Source organism: Ctenocephalides felis, unplaced genomic scaffold (genome assembly GCF_003426905.1).
Source record: "Ctenocephalides felis isolate EL2017-DRISC unplaced genomic scaffold, ASM342690v1 CF-g0.4_SCAFFOLD_03573, whole genome shotgun sequence".
Taxonomy (NCBI): Eukaryota; Metazoa; Arthropoda; class Insecta; order Siphonaptera; family Pulicidae; genus Ctenocephalides; species Ctenocephalides felis.
In genome coordinates, this window is record NW_020539727.1 from 3706509 (window position 1) to 3728114 (window position 21606).

General features: G+C 29.0%; 1 pseudogene; it reads right to left on the reverse strand.

Annotated features, from left to right (window-relative positions):
- The window catches only part of LOC113389305, a 46628-nt pseudogene extending 29069 nt beyond the window's left edge, over positions 1 to 17559 (reverse strand).
- Between the last annotated feature and the right edge of the window lie 4047 nt (positions 17560 to 21606).

Sequence of the window (21606 nt, forward strand, 5' to 3'; positions counted from 1 at the left end):
CATGATGAACCGATATTTTATTAAACTTTGTGAAAAAAAACGAAATTAAAACTTGGATAAACTAGTTTATAAACTATAATATTTCAAAAGCAATACAGTGAAAGAGTTAAGTTGAATAGTTTTATTGTCATTAAGAAATTGAACACCTTTCCAAAATTGTTACAGGTATTCTTTTGATATCAGATTAGTTTTGTTTTAAAATACGTATAAACAAATGATAGTTGAAAGCACATAGGTAGATGAATATTTAAAAAAAAAACAGTAAGTCGGGAAAAAATTAAAAACGTAGAAAAATCTTCAATATAGAAACATAGAAATTTAATACGTAACTATAATTTTCCTATACTAAAAAGTTCAATCTTTCAGTTATCATTTAATTTATAAGACATTTAGTACATTTTAAATTTCATTTCGTAAACTGTAATTGTGAAATATATTACATTTAGTAGGTAATAATCAGTTTTATAATTGTGTGTTAACAATCATCCTAATAATAATAACTAAAGAAGAAGAAACATTAAAATATCCATAAAATATGAACATACTTACAAATATTAGTTTTAGTCTTAGGAATCTGATGTATCAAATTAATTGCTCTGACTGTGATATAACATATATTGGTGAAACCAGCCAAAATTTAATAAAACGTCTTTAACAAAGTCTATTCCAAAAGCCCTAAATAATTCAGAACTGTATTGACAGAATATAAACACAAATCAAAACACATTATATACTTATTTAATCCTACTATCCATGTTGAAGAAAATTTATTCAGAAGACGGTTTGCTGAAGCATGTTTCATTGGGATATATAAAAAAGCATTAATAAGCGCAATGACATTTGCGATATAAATAGTTGATTTTACATTATATTTTCAAGCTTTTAAGCACTAAAAATCTGTTTATAGTAATTTAGTTAGTTTAGTAGTAATCTGTTTATAATATGTTAAAAATGTGCTTTTAAAAATTATTTTTTCATTATATATTCAGTTAGTTTACAGATTGCGTACATATGTTCTCTTTTCAAAAATTTAAAAACATGCAATTAAGATATGAAACCAATATAACTATGCTTAATACCAGGTTGTCCAATGGAGGGACTGGACTTGAAATTTTGTGGTTTCTTTCAAAAACTTCTTTTATTATTATTATATTTTTCTTTATTAATAAAATGAATATGGCTACTACTTGATATCAGGTTGCTCAAGGCAAGCGTTGAATTTGTGACCATAATTCTGGCCACGAAGCTACAAACAAGCCATAAATGTATATTTGTCAAACAAATTATTTTTTAAAATTTTAAATGAAATTATTACTTGTGCAAACAAAGTGATAATATCAGTTTTATTAAAGAAATTACATGATCCTGACATCATTATCTTTAATATTAAATTGATTTTCGATAAATTATCAAGAAAAATCAATATAAATATTATTATATCTAGATTAATAATAAAATATTATAAATCCAGACCTTGCACAACAAATAAAACAATATGATTACGAAGTATTCAAGTTTCTGATGAATATGCATATGTTATTGCAGAGTCAAAGATTATCGGATTTCATAGAATGATTAAAATTACATTGTGCAGAATAGCTTTAAAATATTTTTATGTATTTATATAAATCAACGATCTAGAGATATATCGATAAAATATTTAAATTTTGTTGTAAGTTTATTTCAAATTCATAAGTTTCGGCTCATTGATCATTTAGCAGATAAAACCTAACTTCACGTATGTATTATCAAGGGTACATTAAAAAGATGCACTTATGATAAAATTGTGCGTTTTCTAGGTTAGGTTTCATATGTAAAACGCCTGACTGCACAGCAAATATATAGCATTTAGCCAATTTTTACTACCAATTCATATGGAGATTGAACCGTAAAGTAGCGTTGCCATAACAACGCTATGTTACATGCTATTTTATCAGAGAATTCGTCCTATAGTGTTATAGTCCAGACACTTAAGCTTAAACTAAGTAAGAATTTTGGAATTCGAGATACCCAGCTGTAAGTCTATAAATACTTGTATTTTGCACCCTAAAAATTGTTTCAAAACCTACATATAGTATGGTGTACGCAACATATGTAGGTTTTGAGACAACTTTTAGGGTGCAAAATACAAATACTTACAGACTTACAGTTGGATATCTCGAATTCGGAGATGAACTTACGATAATGACTAAACTATTAATAGATTGCAACCCAGCGATTGACCACTGTCTTTCTGATAAGAATAATATTAAATTTCTCTCTATGTACTTTATGCTAATGAGATTATCTCTTATTTAATACTAATGAGAAATATATTGTAGAAACGCCTCCAAAGGGCTATTTTCATTTAATACAGTATTTGAGAAATATAACCTCAATTAAAATTCTGATATCACTTCATTACTTGATTCTGATTCACTTCTGCTTGATATTAAGCTGCCCTAGGTGAATATCGAACCCAGAACTTGTGGTTGGTAGACCACAAAAAATAGTTGTTATATGAATAAATTACACATAATTTTTCGAACATGTTATCTAAAAAAAATTCGAAATTTTAGAGCAATTGTAAATAGAACTAGTTTATATTGGTATTTTGCCTTGATGCAAGTTACATGAACTTCCCGATATGTGTAAATAATAGACATAATCGATAAAAAATAAATTAATTTATAGTGATTAAAAGTATTACGAGTGGATTTATTACACATAATTGAAAACTGACGAACACTTAACGTGTTCTAACTCGGAGTATTTTCTAAAAGCAAATTTTCAAATTCTATCGTTATACCAAGAAAATCGTCTGATTTTAAGTTTAACAAACGTCAAAAAAACTGCACATTTTCTCAAACTTTGATGAATTTTTAAAATTAAACTACTTGTCGTAAGGTCGTAATATTTCAGTAAGTTCTATAAGACCATGATATATATCGCTGTCATTGAGACCATTGATATAAATATAAAAAAAAGTTCCATAAAAATCGGCTTAGATTTTTTCAACAGTTTGTTACAAGAAAACGACTCGGTAGATTTTCACCTAAAACCCTAAAAAAATACTGAATGCATAAAAATTGTGTTAATTCATTTTGTATAAAAGTCGCAGAGTGAGTAATTTCTTTTTTTACATTAATTGTATGTAAATAGTCTGGAATAATATTTATTTTGTGAGTTGATAAGTCAATATAAAAAGTAGAATTGATTGATGATGAATAGTTGATGAAAATTAATTGATAGATATAAAACGAAACGTGGTTAAATGTGGCAAAAAGTTCTCGATTAATTTTAAATTTCTTTTGGCCTATGCAGTTTTTTTTTTCATAATACTATTTTCGAATACAAGCTAAGAAAGTATAATTGGCGAAAAAAATTAATAAATGTAAGATTATTTTCACATAATATTGTATATAATATTTTGCAACCTGTTAAATAATTAACGATATCAGTTGAGTATCTATAAAAAATTTAAAATTTTCATTTGAAAAAAATGTCGTATTAAAATCACACTACTAAAATTATTGTTATAGTAAAATCTTCTTATTATTTATTTAACGATAATAAAATGATAATGATAATATAAGTAAATGAATAATAATGATAAAAAATAATAAGACAAACAAGTGGTGAATGGCATCGTGCCTTAAGGCAAATTGCTGGAACTTTCCGTACCGTAATGTACTGTTAGACAAATTTTACATGTTTTTAGCCCAAATTAAAATTGAAATCCGATTAATTTTGGATATTTAAAAAAAATTGAATGAGTTTTTTTTAAGTTATAAAAATATTTTTTTCCCCAAAAACTAATCATTTCTTCACGATATCGAGCAATAAACGCAAACATTGTTTTCTGAATTCGATGATCTTTTAAAAACTGCTGTTTTTAGCGCTTTTTGCTCCGTGGCTCCGAAACGGCTTAAACTGCCTTTGCCAAAAACCGAATATTTTTTGAATCATTCTGATCGGATGTCCGGTTCTCGCAAAAACCGAGCTTCTATTTTCTGGACCTGTCTTTGACAAAAACTAATCACCACATCTTCCTATGTATAGGAATCGAATGTTTTTTGAATCACTCAAATCGGTTGATCGGTGCGCTCGAAATCGTGGACAAAAATGCGGACATACAAAACACACACACACACACACACTCATTTTTTCTGGGGTATGCCAAAATGTTCAGAAACCTTCAAAATGTGGAGAAATGCAAAAATTTTCATTTTTGATTTTCGGCCTATTACTATAACTACCCTACGGGAAGTTAAAAAAGTTATACATAAAATCTTTCTATCTATTTTATATTTTAAAATAATTCATGAAGAGATAATTATTTGGCCCAAAAATGTCGAAGAAATTCCAAAAATGTATAAACTAACAAATACGAATTTGAAATGGTGTTTCCATAGGTTATATAAAAATCGCTAAGAATGAGTAATTACTTCTAAGCATTAAATGTATATCAACATCCTGGAATTTTATTGATAAATTGGTTTTTATAAAAGGTTCTCATAGAATTATAATGCTTTAGTATACAACTATAGTATCTTATTAAATCATTAATATGCATACAAAATAATTTAACATTTTCGTTATAAATTCTGTCAAGATTAGAATTTATTAAGATTTAATAGTATTAAATCTTAAATACCTATAAGAATTTTAATAAAATAAGTGAACTTACATCATTTAGTGCAGAATTGCAGTAATTCGACATATTGCTCAGCTTAATTGATTATGAAACAAATCAAACACAAACACTGAACGTATTAAGTTTATTACTAATTGTTTATATTATGTATATAGTTCAATAATGTAATTTATAATTAAATTGCGTATTAAATGGCAGCCACGCACAATGTAAAAACAACTCACAAATTATTATTATGTTATATCATATTATGTTCCAGTATGACAGCACAAGGAAGACTGAAACATGAACGTTTTGTCAGAAGCCGGCTTGTTTAATCATTTATATATATATATATATATATATTTATATATATATATATATATATATATATATATGTGTGTGTGTAATTCTATATATAGGTGTTTATAATTGTGTGCTGAATAGGCATATGGTTCTGTTTATAACAGGGCTGATCAATCCTAAACTATTAACAATAAGCATGAACAGAATGTTTTGCATCGCAAGCATCTGCTCTTAAATAAAAATATTTTTTTATAAAAAAAAATAGGTAAAGCTAGTGATGCATGAATTCATGCCTTAAGGAAATTTGCTGAAACTTCCCGTACCAAAATTAAATATTCGAGGAAAAAAACAGTAATCAATAAATATTGATCAATGATTAATAACAATTGTTTTAAACAATTTCAAATAGATAATTATAATCACTGTATATTTTATCGTTCATAAAATATACAGTGACGACTTCATCGCTCAAAACACTTGAGAAAGTTTACATTAGCAAGAGGTGCTGAATAAATCCATCTGAGGATATAGTTCTTACGATTAGAATAACGCAATTGAAATATATACATTTTCAAACTGAATTGTAAATTTAAAATTCATTTAAAAAAATTAATAATAAAAAATTCTGAACATTTTGGAATTTGCTTGAACCGTATATGCAAACATTAAAAATTAAAAATCTTGGTACCCAACAAAATTGTAATAAAATCAGTTCTCATTTTTAAAATCTTTATCAAATACCTGATAATTTGATATGCATATGTCTAATGATCATTTTTGACCGCCAAATATTTTTTTTTTACTTTTTCCTTTTGTATCTCCGAAACCGCTAGACCTGCCTTATCAAAAAACCTTTACATCAATTTCAACAACGCCTGAACAAGTATTGTTTTCGCAATTTCATTCATCATGTAATAATTGTGTTTGAAGAACTTCATGTAATTAAAATTAACATACATTCATTGACTGCTTGTTTTTTTTTTTTACTTTTTCGCTGGCGATATAATCTCACTCTTTGAACAGCTGTAATATCTGTCTAAAAATATATTCCATTTTAATAACTTCTAAGATTTATAGAAATTACGAATAATATAGAAATAATTTCTAACCAGTAAATTTACGTTTAGTACACGGCCCAAATAATTAAATTGTTTTATTATTTTCAAGAAACAGGGTAGACAGTCACTTTTCATTAAATCAAGATTTGTACTACGATGTAAACTACGAGTTATAACTTTAAAATGTTTATTTATCTATGCAGATTTCCTTGATATCGGTACGCATACGACGTTGATGCCGGTACGCATACGACGGCAGATCTCTATTCACATACACGACGACTAATCGCAATCGACTCGTATAGAAATGATCTCATCGAGAGCGAATGACAAACGAGTACGAGTACGAGTACGAGTTTACACCCTAGTCGCGCCTAAAACAGTCTTATTTCAAAAACAGCTATTGAAGTCTACTACAGCATAATTATCAAAGTTAGTAATTTTGATTGAACTTTGAATTGTAGAACTTTTTTTAAGGGGTTTTCCTTAGAAAAAAAATAAAATGCATGAAAAATGTTAAATATACAATATTAGTTGAAAATAAATATATATATATATATATATATTATATATATATATATATATACAAAAATCAGACCGCCTTTTGATCACACCTGCCATACGCATTTTTCTCTGTATGGGTTCTAATTTTTTTCGTTCAGTTCAACACCGGTGTGTGGAATATTATATCATGTGACTGTACATAATAAGCAGGGGAACACAATAAGCAGATGACAGAAACCTTGTGCCCTCGTGCTGGCCATTCACACATACACGAGTAAAATACTCTAATTTATTGGAATTGTTTTATGTCCTTGTATTTGGTAATTTCAGGTAACAAATCTCATATATTGCGTATGGAAGCTTAGAAAATTAAACCAAAACTCTAAACTTTGCATTTAGTAGGTACCTTCCTTATCTTGATACTAATTGATGAACATGAATTTATGAACAAGACCTTTGAAACAAAATGTATGTATTTTTGCTTATAGTTAAACCACTTCTCATAGTTTGACTATACACTATATCACCATGCAAAGTTTCATCGAAATCCCAGAAGAGTAAACCTGAGGGTTTTCTTGTTAGATTGAGACGATTTGAGGGTATTATATAGAGAGAAAAGCATGATAAACTAGTTGGTATTGGTATTTTGCCTTAAATCAAGTCACATCAACTTCCCGATATGTGTAAATAATCGACATAATCAATAAAAAAATTAATTTATGAGTGATTAAATGTATTCCGAGTGGACTTATTACACCTAATTGAAAACGAACGAACACTTAACGTATTCGAAGTATTTTCTTAAAGCAAATTTTCAAAAATGAACAATTTTTATAATTGAAGCAGTTTCCGTAAGACTTTGATGATTTAGTATGTTCATTAAAACCAAGTACTCTATCGTTATACCAAGTAAATCGTCTAATTTTAATTTTAATAAACGTCAAAAAACAACTCCTTTTCTCAGACTTTGATGAATTTTTAAAATTAGACTACTCGTCGTAAGGCCGTAAGATTTCAGTAAGTTCTATAGGACCATGATATATATCGCCAAAAAAAGTTCCATAAAAATCGGCTTAAACTTTTTTTCAACAGTATTACAAGAAAACGGCTCGGTAGCTTTTCACCTAAAACTAATCAGTATCATTCCCAACTAATATCTTTCGAACAGTTTTTCATTTTTTAAAATCGATTCGGTAGTATGAGCTTTACGAAAACTTTTTTTCAAAATACAAAGAAACGACTCGTCCAATCGTCGCACAAAACTGAAAAACGATAATTCTCATCGAGATTCATCAAATGGCTTTTAAATTTCTGAAATCGGTACAGGCGTTTTTGAGCAAACGTCGATGAAAGGACTAATTTTGACAAATGCCAAAAAACGACACAGATTTTTGCAAACTTTGACGAATTTTTGAAGTTAAACGACTTATGGTAAGGCCATAATATTTTAGTATGATCTAGAAGACTATGGTATCTACCGCAAAAAAATAATAACAAGTAAAATATTTGATAATAAACTGAAAGCGTTGGAAAAATACAAATCATCTGAATTTGTGTCGTACTTTCTTAATTGACTTTTTGATAAATTGACTAGCAAGTAAGATGTATAATAAAATGTGTGAAGCAGACTTACATTTGCCACTTCTCTACATATGGATCACTACGACGCCATGACACAACATTTATTTCAACACTAACCTAGCAATAAAACTTGCACTATTACAAAATGTACTTAATAACTTTTTTAGTTAATTTCTCACTTATCAACCTGGATCAATAATAATCTATACACAATCATTAATTCACTGGTTTTTAATTATTGAAACTCACAATCGCCATGTTGGATCAATAGTGATAATGGCGCCATTACATAATGTAGCGCCATTACCACTTAGTTAGTTGTTCGACCGACGAAATAATTGATACTGATAAAACTACATTGCTTTCAGTTAGAATAAATTTGGCGCGAAAATTAATAAATCATAAAACGTGATGTAGATGACGCTACAAAAATTATAAAAGCATCCATAATATCAAAAACAGATGGCGAAGACAAATTAGGATTTATCTATTTATAAGTAACATTGTTTATACGTCAAATTATTACTAGGAGTTAAATACTTTACTAAATTATAATCAATATTATTATAATTGATGAATTGATGAATGAGCTTTGATTAATTTTTGAAATTAAACTACTTATCGTAAGGCCGTAATATTTCAGTAAGTTCTATAAGACCATGATATATATCACCGAATAAAGTTCCATGAAAATCGAATTACATTTTTTTCAAGAGTTAATTAGAAGAAAACGGCTCGGTAGATTTTCACTTAAAACTGATCTGTTTCATTCCTAACTAATATCTTTTGAATAGTTCAATTTTTTAAAATCGATTCAGTAGTATGAACTTAAATGTAGACGAAAAGTTTAACACTTTTTTTTTTAAGTCGTTTTTTACAAAAAAACGACTCGGCAGATTGTCGCACGCAACGTCGTATCTTTTACGGTTTTGATGTTATAGAGCAATATGTGTAGATGTTAACTTGTCAAAATGCAAAGTGCGGCTAGGTTGGAGCAATACTCCTCACGATTCGATATTTCTGTAAAGAAAACATATAAAGTATTATACATCGTTTGAAAGGTCTCAAAATTCTTAGTTTTTTTCCCATATATCGCAACTTCGAATTCCGAACGGTGTGGCCTACAGGCGAGTTGCCGTCGTAAAATTTTAGGAAAACCGGAAAATCTCGAGAAAATTATATGAACACACTTAACCATTCATATACCATTTTATTCATAATTTTATTCTGCATCTTTCGTACGAACAAAGTTTTTTCGTATCTTTTACGGTTTTGATGTTATAGAGCAATATGTGTAGATGTTAACTTGTCAAAATGCAAAGTGCGGCTAGGTTGGAGCAATACTCCTCACGATTCAATATTTCTGTAAAGAAAACATATAAAGTATTATACATCGTTAGAAAGATCTCAAAATTCTTAGTTTTTTTCCCATATATCGCAACTTCGGCAACTTTGAAAAACGGTAGACCTCATTGAGACACATCAAATGGATTTTAAATTTCTTTCTTTTTAAACGGTCCAGCCGTTTTTGAGAAAACATCGATGACAGGTCTAATTTTGACAAACGCCGAAAAAACAATACTAATTTTTGAAAATTTTGACGAATTTCTCAAATTAAACGACTCTTGTTTTAAGTTTCCAGACTTAAACGACGTAATTATTTATAGACTATGTATCTGCCATAAAAAAATATAATGTTTAATCATAAACAAAATCATAAAAATCCAAAAAAAAAATATTTTAACACTTTATTACAAGAAAACGACCCGGCAGATCTCTACCAAAGACTAATCAGAACGATTCCCAACTAATATCTTTTGAACGGTTTTTAAAGTTTCAAAATCTATTCAGAATTGGGGGCTAAAATGTGAACGAAAATTTTTCCACTTTTCTGCTATTTATAAAGAAAGGGCTCGACCGATCGTTGTACAAAGAGAAACGCTAGTTCTTATCGAGATATAAGGTTGTCAAATATCTCCCTTCCGCTTTTTTGTATTATAAACCAAGAGCAAAAAAGCGGAAGGGAGATATTTGACAACCTAATATATCGAATGGCTTTTAATTTTTTGGAATCGGTCCAGCCGTTTTTGAGAAAACTTCGATTTACGGCAAAAAATCTTTTCACACACACACACATACTTTTTCCAAATTTGGTCTCATTCGATTCAGAATGGCTTGAAAGGTCGAAAAAACAAAACTAGCGAATCGGATTTTTTAAAGAAAACAAATTCTCCTTCCAGTTAATAAAACTGCCCATATAACTCCATAAAATTAGTTGGCCGTATAAAATTTTCTTCAAACTGGATATTTTTGTATTTGCCTTACTCTCTTATCAACTTTGTTGCAATCAATAGATGTCAAGGTTTACCTCCTCTGTATAATAATAATCGAATGAGTTCACCAAGGCCGTCGAGCGTTAGCAAATATTAGAAAAACACATACCAGACACCGGCAGGTCAAGAGCAAAATCGTAAATACTTTTATTTTACAATGTTTACTATTATGACTACATTTAATAATTAATAACAAAACGTATATTTACTTACGGGGAAAATTACATTACTAGGAATCGAACAAATTAGGATAAAAAATTAGTATTGATTATCTCCGCGGTTAGGAGTTGTTTCAGCGACTAATGATGGTTCCAGGATCGAGATCCACCTTGGCCAACTTGTTATCAAACAGTATAATGATATCAGATTTTTCTTGAGATTATTGGGCTGATTCTGCTTCACAACATCAGATGTTATGGCAAGGCCATGTTACGCTCCAACTTCCATACATTATGCTATTGAATCGTACTGACTACTGTCAAAATGTCATGTATTTGCTGTGCATTCAGGCCTTTTACACATAAACTGCAACGTCACTCGTATGTTATGAAGCTGGGTCAGAAAGACCCTGTTATCTAAGATCGAGCTTTTGATATTTGTGCAGTTTTTGGGTTAGGTTTTCTATCTGACAATCTGACAAAGACGCCTGACTGCACAACAACCACATTGCTTTTATCAATATTTAGAACGATTTTGTATGGAAAGTTATGCATAACATAGCCTTGCCATAAGATTGGTCTCTTATGCGGCAGAATCGGTCCATTAGTTGGATCAGTTGATTTTCGCATTAAATACATTTTTGTAGAAAAACATTGTTGTGACAAATGGACGGCCGGACGACAACATTGTTAACAAGATAATGTAATCTTTCTTAAATAGGTTTCATTATATGTATTTATTACACGTGCTCTTTACTATGATATAATATTGACCTCCTTTGATAATAAATTGTAACAAAATAATTTATTATCTATAAATTATATTAATAGAAAGTAATGTAATAGTGCGTAAGTGTATGACGCAAGTTGGCTGATGATTAACACAATTGGACAAAATTGTTTGTAAGACATTCTATTTGGAAAGGACCATAAGCTGATCTAAGAGCTTATGAAAATACATCATCCAAAAAATTAAATGCATATCCATGAGATAGTGGAAAAACATTCCAATACACTTAGCTTAAGTTACTGCCGAATAAAAGATGAAAATTTTGGCTTAATATACTGCCGAATAAAATATGAAACCAAATGTGGCCACTTGGTCTTGCAAAATTATTAGCCAAAAACATTGATAGCGAAGTAAGTTTACTGGAGAATTTGATCTTAACGTTATATTGTTAGTTGGCAATCTTAAAGAACTTCAAGATTTTGATTACTTGAAAAAAGGTTTTTTTAAAGTATTTTTAAATCAATAAAGCTATTTGATCACATTCACGTTGTTCATTGGTGAATCATTGTTCATCAGTGTACAATTTACAGTTTGGTGTGCCCACCTACTACTTTGACACGAGAAGAGAAAATACAGGGAACTGAAAGTCGAAGGGCAGAACCAGGAAGCATGGAAGCAGAAGTTTTGGAAAGAAAAATACTTAAAATATGTGTAAAAAGAAAAAGAAAGATAGTGGTAATGAGAATGATAGACATGAAAAGAAAAGAAAACCATTGTGGTGGCTCTCACACCATGGACTTGCTTTCAGGCAGAAGAGAACACACACATAGAATTACAAAATTACATTTGTATTTGTCTAAGAATTTAAAAAAATATATAAACTATATCAATATACAAAAAACGGTAAAGAGGTTTTATCGATTGATATTTGCGAAAACCAGTTTTTTTTACTGGAGTAGCCCGGCAATGAACTTGAATACACTAAACATGTCATGTCAAGGTTCTCATAAATCTAAACCATGAATTATTAAATAATGACAAATTTTAACAGAAAATTTTGGATGAGTAACTCGAAATTTTCCTTTGTTAATTCAATTATTAAAATACATATATGTGTGATAAGTGTAAGTACTATTTTGCCTTAAGATAAGTTGCATGAAATTTCTGATATGTATAAATAATCGATTTAATCAATAAATATTGGATTCCCTTATGATCTGACAGTCTAACAGTTTACTTGTTTACCTGTCAAAGTGACTACCTGTCTAAGTGTCTCCTTGTTCAAGTGACTAGCGTGAAAAAATGCCATTCCTGTACCTGTCTACTTTTCTACCTATCTACATGTTCAGCTGTCAAGTTGTCATCTGGGTATCGATATTTCTACAAGTATATCAATAGATAATAATGATTTGTAATGACCATTTTAGACCATCAAATGTTATTTTTTCTTTTTTTTTCCTTGCAACTCCAAAACTGATGCAAAAATGTAATGAATTTTTCAAGTAAAATTTGGTTTGAATCATTCGAATTGGATGCTCTGTTTCGAATAATGCTTTCAAAAAATACCAATTTTTACATGTTTCTTTGTGCCTCCAAAACTTGAATGGTTGTCCGTAATCTTAACGATAAGTTGATTATTAATTATTTCTAATAGTATAGTGATGTTTTAATATATTGCAACAATGTCCCGAAAGGCTATACATATTCACTTAAACAGCATTTCTAAGTAAATACTAACTATTGCTAATTGACTTTAGGGTGTACATATCGCGGGATTGGAACCTGCAATCTTGTGGTTGCAAAGACAAGAATCTTGACCACTTGCCCATGTACACCCAATTTCAATGAAAACTAGTTGGTACTGTAAATAAACGACATAATCAATAAAAAATAAATTAATTTATGTGTGATTGAAAGTATTCTGAGTGGATTTATTACACATAATTGAAAACGAACGAACACGTTTCTAAAACAAATTTTCAAAAATCAATAATTTTTATAATTGAACCAGTTTCCGTAGGAGTTTAATTAAGTTCAGTGTGTTTATTAAGAACAAGTACTCTATCGTTATACCAAGTAAATAGTCTAATTTTAATTTTAACAAATGTCAAAAAAAACTCATTGTTTTAAACTTTGATGAATTTTTAAAATTAAACTATTTGTCGTAAGGCAGTAATATTTCAGTAAATTCTATAAGACCATGATATATATCGCCAAAAAAAGTTTTTCAACAGTTAATTACAAGAAATCATTCCCAACTAATATCTTTCGAACAGTTTTTGATTTACTAAAATAGATTCGGTAGTAATGAGCTAATATAAAATAGTGCTATTAAAAAAAATCAGGATCTTATAACACAATTAAATTTTCCGCAAACATTGATATCATCAATTGATTGGTGTTATTCATTATATCAATGACGATTGACTCTTGATAAACATTATCACTTATCTCTTCTCTGTGCTAGTTATATTTGTCGTGCTGAGTGAATTTGTCGTTTATTTTGCTATCATAAAAAATAATGTTGAAAACAATATTCGAGCATTAGCACAGACGTGTTTTGCACGGGACACGAGCGTGAAACGTGGGTACTACGATCGTAGAATGAATGAATGGAATATTTTTCGCACTAAAAATATTCGTGTTTCTTTAAAAACACGAGTATAAGTAGTGATGCATGGAATCGTGTCTTAAGAAAAATTGCTGCAACTTCCCGTAACAAAAAATATTTTTTTAAATTTTATTTTCTATAACGCGGTATTGCGGAAACCGTGCTATAATAAATTAGGTTAGAAATCAGGCTGACTTGTATGTTTTATGAACACCAATTATCGAGTTGTATATGAACTGTAATATAAAAAACTCAAAAATCATTACATTTCACAGCATTCGTACCGCAATATATGGAAACATAACGCAAAAACAAGATATGATAGGCTAATGTTTGGTGAAAGAGCTCTGGCACTACTAAAACAGATGTCGTTTACAGCCATGATATAAACTGGCATGTTTATATACCTAAACATATTGTAAAATATGAAATAATCGAAAACTAGTGAGGTGTATGGCATCGTGCCTTAAGGCAAATTGCTGGAACTTCCCGTACCGTAATTGAAAAACTTGGTACGGAACCCAAAAAAATACACAAAATGTGTACACGTTATTAAAATCTCTATAAAATATCTGATAATTTGATGTACATATGTCCAATAAACGTTTTTGACCGCCAAATTACGTTTTTTAACTTATTTTCATTGAAAGTCCATAACCGCTGGACCTGCCTTCCCAAAAATTTAATCAGTTATTCATCTTGTCAATACAAGTAAAATGTTTTTTGAATGTAAATGAATATAAAGAAGTCCGTGTTATCGGAGGCCTGTAGCAATTTCAGCTCCGTATAATATAGAAATCGTGTTGCCAAAGTAGAGCGTTATCGAAAGATTGACTATATATGTGAGTGGCATGGTTTCTCATTAATTATAAGTATTAATAATAATAAAAGTGAACTGTTTTATCAATGCATATGTAAAATTCGTCTGCAGAAATAAAATGAATGAATGAATTTTTATTACGAAAAAACTTTTTGATACATGTTTAATCAGCACAACAGCTTATAGGACTATTAGGTTCTGATTACTGTTCAAAAATAATGGATAAAAAAAGATACATGTTTATACAAACCTGTACAAGCCTAACCTTAGATTTATTATATAAAAAAGTGAATTTGATATTAATTAAACTGCAAAATAAATATATGCAGTACCTGATTACTGGTGATCGATAGTTAATTTTGAATGCAATTCACTAAAACTAAATACTTGTTTACTCTTGAAGGCAAAGTATTAACTTGTTTTAATTTAAATTTTCCTAATAATTTGGAATTTTACACAAAATTTGTCAACCGCAAAGTTGCCACGACATGATTGTAATGTTGATCCTCGGTAACTATATAACAATAACAACATTTTTCAGATATATAGAAATAATTACATATTTTAGAAGTTGTCTTAACTTTATGTGATGAATTTGTTATTTCTGTAATATTGATGATTGATGAAAGGGCTTTTTGCATTTAAAATACATTATTGTTTGACAATGGTGTCAGAGGCGATTATTAACCTAGAACCTCTTATTCGAAATCCATAGCTCTAATCCCTAGGCCACGAGAAAGCCCATTAGATTTTAAATAAAGAATTTGTTTTAAGAAAATAAGTAAATTAATGATTAAAAAAAGAAGTTACAACCCTGATCTGCTCCGTTACAAAATTCACATCTTTAAATCGTCAATGGAATCACATGAATTAATTTCACTGCGAATCTTAATTTTGACTTTGTCGTCTCGATTCAATGACATTATGGACATTCAAAAATTGTCTACTAGATCGAAGTCTACAAATTAGAAACCATAAGATGATCTGATTCCCTGACTATTCCTAATTAGTTAGAGGAATTATTTGAAAGATAATTGAAACCAATAGCAAATATATTGAATACATAATTTTTTTTATAAAACTTTAATCATAATCTTACAGTTTAATTATTAACATGATAGTTTTATCAATTTGTGGATTATGCTTGTCTATCTATAGCAATTGAGGAAAACCGACTAAAGTGTTATAACTTTGTAATTAATTTCGATGTATTTTACCAACAAAAAATTATTCCTCATTGACAACAAACAATTGATATAATTCAATTAATTCGGTTTCGTAATTCCTCATTGACCAAAAATGATTGATAGAATTCACGTAATTTTGTTTGCTCCCTAAATTGGACAATAGTGTGATAAGGTGTAATTATTAACTTTATTTTATTGAGAATTATGAAATCAGTATTAGTATTATAGATTCGTTTAAATACTCAAGCAAAAAGTAGATAGAATATGTAAATAGAATTAATGCAGAAAATTAATTCAAATGCACTTTACATTCTTTGTAAATGTTGTAAGTGTATAAGCATAATAGAATGTAAAAGAAAATAAATTTGTAATACAAAATAAAGTATTTTTAAATAGCTTTGAAATTTAATCTAATTTTCTATTAATTCTACGCAAGAAAGACATATTTAAAAAAAAATCAATACGTGGAAATGTTTAAAATGTAAATTTCTTGGTCTCTGATTTTTGGAGCACTTATGCTTTTCTTTTGGCTAAGTTGATTTAATTTGATTCGTAAATATTCTAAATTATTCATACCGTGGTTCCCGATTTAAAAGTGACCTTAGTATCTGACATACGAGTGTTTCGAGATACGAGCCGCCAAAGAATTGATTTGCATGCTTCAAGATACGAGCGTTGAGCGAATAAGAGCCTTCTAGAAAAATGCTGATGGTATAATAAAAATATGGAAAATTGCATCAGTTGCATCAGTTGCAATAATGATCCTATCATAGAAATATTATTGTAGTTTATAGGTTGTGTTCGCGTTTTTTCGTAGATTTGCTACACTAAAGAAAAGAATGATATTAAAGCATGAAATTATTGTAAAATATTATGATGGCGAAGATGTACGGATTTTTCCATAATATTATGAATAGAAAAACAATAATTTATGGTAAATTTATTCCTGATATTAATTTTTTTTAATAAAACCCACCGAACAAATTAATGGCATTTGAATGTATTTATATGAGAAAAAATGCTTCGAGATACGAGCATGGTTACGAAACGAATTAAACTCGATTGACGGATACCCATATTTAGATCATCAAAAAATATGAATAGTCATTGAGTTTTTATTCATCAAATTCATCAAAATAATATAAATTGACAAATTTTAATAAAAATTACATTTATTTAATCTGGATAGATCATCAAAATAATTAATTGAAAAATGACCTATTACTGAACAATTCATTTTCATTATGAATTAAATAAAATTTGCCAGTAATTTGCATAGAAATATAAAATGACTAGTAATATATCCCATCAATTAAAAACCTTATTTTTATGCCAGAATTGCCTTTTAACAAGGCAGTCATAAATCACTTTTTAATTTAGCATTTTTATTGGATTTATAAACAAACACATTGGCTACTTACGATGTCGTAATTAACTTGTGTTTATTTATTTACTACATGCTGTTAGACGTCATTCAATAAAAACAAGATTATTTGTAAATTGTAAATAAATAGTTATGTAATAATAATATAAATTATAGACAAAATTGCTACAAAAACGTTATAAAAATCACATGCAATTATTTAATATTAATTAAATTAATAAACTCACCGGTTCCCTGCCCGAGTAAGTCCTGACCCGTTCGATAGCCTTCATTTTACCAAAATATTCGTCCAAACACTTGTTTGTTCCAAATCCAACTGATTACTGACAAACAACTCGTCGTTTTTATCTGTATACACAGACGAAAATTGATACACTGTATTACGAAATGGAAAACAATAAAGATTAAATTAAAAATAAATTTGTAAAATTAATTTAATAACAACAAATATATATAATAAGAGACAACGTCTTCGTCTGAGACGAGTCAACAAACAACAAACAACGCACACTAGTCTCAGACGTGCAACAAGATATATGTATATAGTTGCCGCCTTATCTTTCCTTTGATACTGATTCAAAGGTTTGATTTTTTTCCTTTTCTAAAGAATTTTTATCTTTTTCGGGCCGAACTAGGGTTTACCAAACTGAATATTTTTGACTAGTGGTGCCTGATGCATGGCATTGTGCCTTGATATAAATGGCGAAAACTTGCTGTACCGTAAATAAACATTCGAGAAATACAAATAACTATAGTGGTGCATGGCATCGTTCCTTAAGGCTAATTGCTGGAATTGCTAAATTAATAATAAAAACTTTGCAAAACTTAAAAAATAGATTTTTGAGAAATTAAGCAGTTTTTGAAAAATTTGACTTTTTTGAAAATTTAGATTGATTTATATTTGATATTTTTTTGTATTTTGATTTTTTTTTGAAAATTTCGAACATTGTTTTCAAGCAATCCCGCTGCATAGATGATTTGGAGTCGAAATATTAAAGCGCGTAAGCGCCGCGTAGTCGTCTAATGTGTAAACTGTGTCTAATGTGTATCTTCCCGTAGGGCAAGTTATAGTAATCGCAAAAAAATCGAAAATGAAAATTTTTATATATCTTTACGTTTTAGAGGTTTCTGAATATTTTGGCATACCTTAGAAAAAATGGATGTATGTGTGTGTATGTGTGTGTGCGTGTGTGTGTGTGTTCGGATACAAATTTTCGTCGACGATTTTGGGAATACGTATGAAGCGTTTTGAATAATTCAAACAACATGCGATTTGTATTGATAAGGAGACGTGCTGATTAGTTTTTAGCAAAGGCAGGTCCAGCCGTTCCGAAGATATGGGTCAAAAACGGTAACTCAGTTTTTAAGAGAACGGAGCGTCTGATTTGAATAATTAAAAAAACATTTTACTTGTATTAACAAGATGAAGAACTGATCAAATTTTAATGAAGGCAGGTCTAGCGGTTTCGGAGATCTAGTAAAAAAAGTAAAAAAAATGTCATCTAGCGGTCAAAAATGATCATTAGACATATGTACATCAAATTATCAGATATTTTATAGAGATTTTAACAATAAGTATAAGTTTTGTTAACATTCCTATGGGCTCCGTACCAGTGTTTATCCGATAGACGACGACGCGGCGCTTACGCGCTTCGATATTTAGTCTCTATGCATTTAAAGCAGTACGATTTCTTTGAAAAAAAAGTTCAGAATTTCCAAAATATTTCAAAATAAATTTTTCAACAAAAAGTAAGTTTTTGTCAAAAATTTATAGTTTCTCACAAATCTATTTTTTCAGAGTAAATTTTTTTCAAAAATGTTAATCTTTTCAAAAAAAAAAAAATTTTGGTACGGGAAGTTCCAGCAATTTGCCTTAAGGCACGATGCATGCGCCCCACTAGTTTTATTTGCGATTACTATAACTTACCCCAAGAGAGTTAATCAATAATCAATTAAAATTGATCAATTAACTTACCGTATAACTTTCTAAACCTTAGAGAAAATTGATGTGTGTGTGTTCTGTGTGGATACAATTTTTTCCCCACCGATTTGAAATATTCAAACAACTTTCAATTTTTACCGATGCAGAAAATATTCAAAGAACAGTCAATTGGTAATGATGAGAAGACGTGGTGATTAGTTTTTGGCATAGATAAGTTTTAGAGATAATAGGCTAAAAGTGTAAAAGATGACAGTTTTTGAGAAAATAGAGCCATCGAAAGAAACGATTAGTTTAGTAAGACAACAATTTTTTCTATAATTATTATTTATATTTATTTACTGTACGGGAAGTTCCAGCAATTTACATTAAGGTACGATGCTAGTTTATTTTTTATATTTAAAATTTTTGGTTTACTTTCGGTTTAGTTTGGTTTAAATTAAGTTTTTATATGATTGATTTAATTCTGTTTTTGACACTAATGTACAAAGTTGAATTTTTATCTTTTTCGGACCAAACAAGGGTTTACCATACTAACAACTCAAAAAAATACAGCTATATACTTCAAATAATCTTTTATCTTTTTATTTATTTATTTATATTAGAAAGAGGTTCAAAATGCAATTATAATGGTGCACATAAGTAAATACTAATACTAATTTAAATATAATACAAAAAACTCAAAAATAAAATTAAGAAAAATTAACTTGCGCTAAATAATAATTTGTAGGCACTTAATTATTTTTGTGATGTACTCGTATTATGTGTGATTGAAGTATATTTAGTAATTGAGTTAAAATTAGAATACATTAGTAGTACATATACATATAGTAGTCTACTATAGGATAATTCAGAATGATACCAGACTTATTATTAGGTATAGGATACTACAAAAATTTGGATTGGAATCTAAAAAGCCAAGTCTTTTAAGAAGTCTGCTCATAGTGATTCTGATTCAGAGATTTATTTTATTTCCTTTTCTAAAAAATTGAATCTTTTTCAGACCGAAGCAGAGTTTAACAAACTTGAAACTTGAAAATATGATCATCAAGTTTATATTGTATTATATATTCAGTTTAATTTTATTTATTGATACTACTTCAAGTCTTAGATTTTCTGAAGAAGTTCTTCTTTTGCGGACTAGCTAACTTAAAACTTAAAATTATGATAAATTTATATGAACCATTTATTTCAAACGAATATCTTATACATTTTATTCAAAGCCAAGAAAAAAAATGAAACCTGTCAAATGTGATTGGTTTTTACCATCCGATTTATTTCTCAACTGTTTTCTTAAGTATAATATGAAGAAATAATAAATAAAGTTATTAAAAAGTAATTTTTTACTACAAGATCATTTGTAGGCTTATATGGTTTTTGCAATTAGTAGCATTTTTCCCTAATAAATATCTTATATACTTCCTACTTAATTAATCTGTATGTTACTGGTAGTCAATGAACCAAAGGTGAGTAAAAACGATTGTGACTGGTTATAATATAATTACATAAATATAAGTATATCACTAAAAAATGAAACAGCAAGTCATTTTGCCCGTACTTCCCCTACATATGCTACAACGTTGTGATCATATTGTGTTTGAATTATCTAAAGTTTGTTCTGAAAATAAGCATGCTTAAAGCTATAAATTGTTATTAATCGCATTAAAAGTTTCAAAAATTCCACAAAGTAATCGATTTTCAAAGAAATATTTTGAAATAATATAAATTAGTTGATTTCTGTAATATCATAGTGGTATGAATATTGAATTCCGTGATTAAGGTGCTGGCATCTATCGAGAGCTTACCTGTAGCTTAGGTCAGAGGTTTGAAACATTTCGCTATACTATTACCTATGACTATTACTAAAGACAAAATTAAATAAATTTTTTTGTGGTTCTTGCGCTGTAGTTAGAGCTAACTGGAGCTAACAATCAGAACTTTCAGGTTTGATACTTATCTTGGACATTCTGATGTCAAGCCGAAGCGATATCGAGTTTTATTTGAAAATATAAGTAACACTATCTTTCCAAATGAAAATAGTCATTATAGATTATATTAAATTATTTGGGCGCTCAGAGGGTGCTCTTAGAGCTACCGACCAGAAGTTTCAGGTTTCATACTCATCCTGATGTCAAGCAGAAGTGAAATCAATTTTCATTCGAAAACAAAAGTAGCAATATGTTTTCAAGTAAAAATAGCCATTACCCGGCATTGCAGCAATATTCCGATTAAAAAAGCGATTGTGGACTTATCTTCTATAGTGTTCAGTATTAATAATAAAACTATAACACAGGTAGAAAGGACTATCACTTATTACTAAAGGTTGTATGAATTAGAGGCCTATTCTGTCGTAAAATAGACAATGCTACGTAGCGGCTAT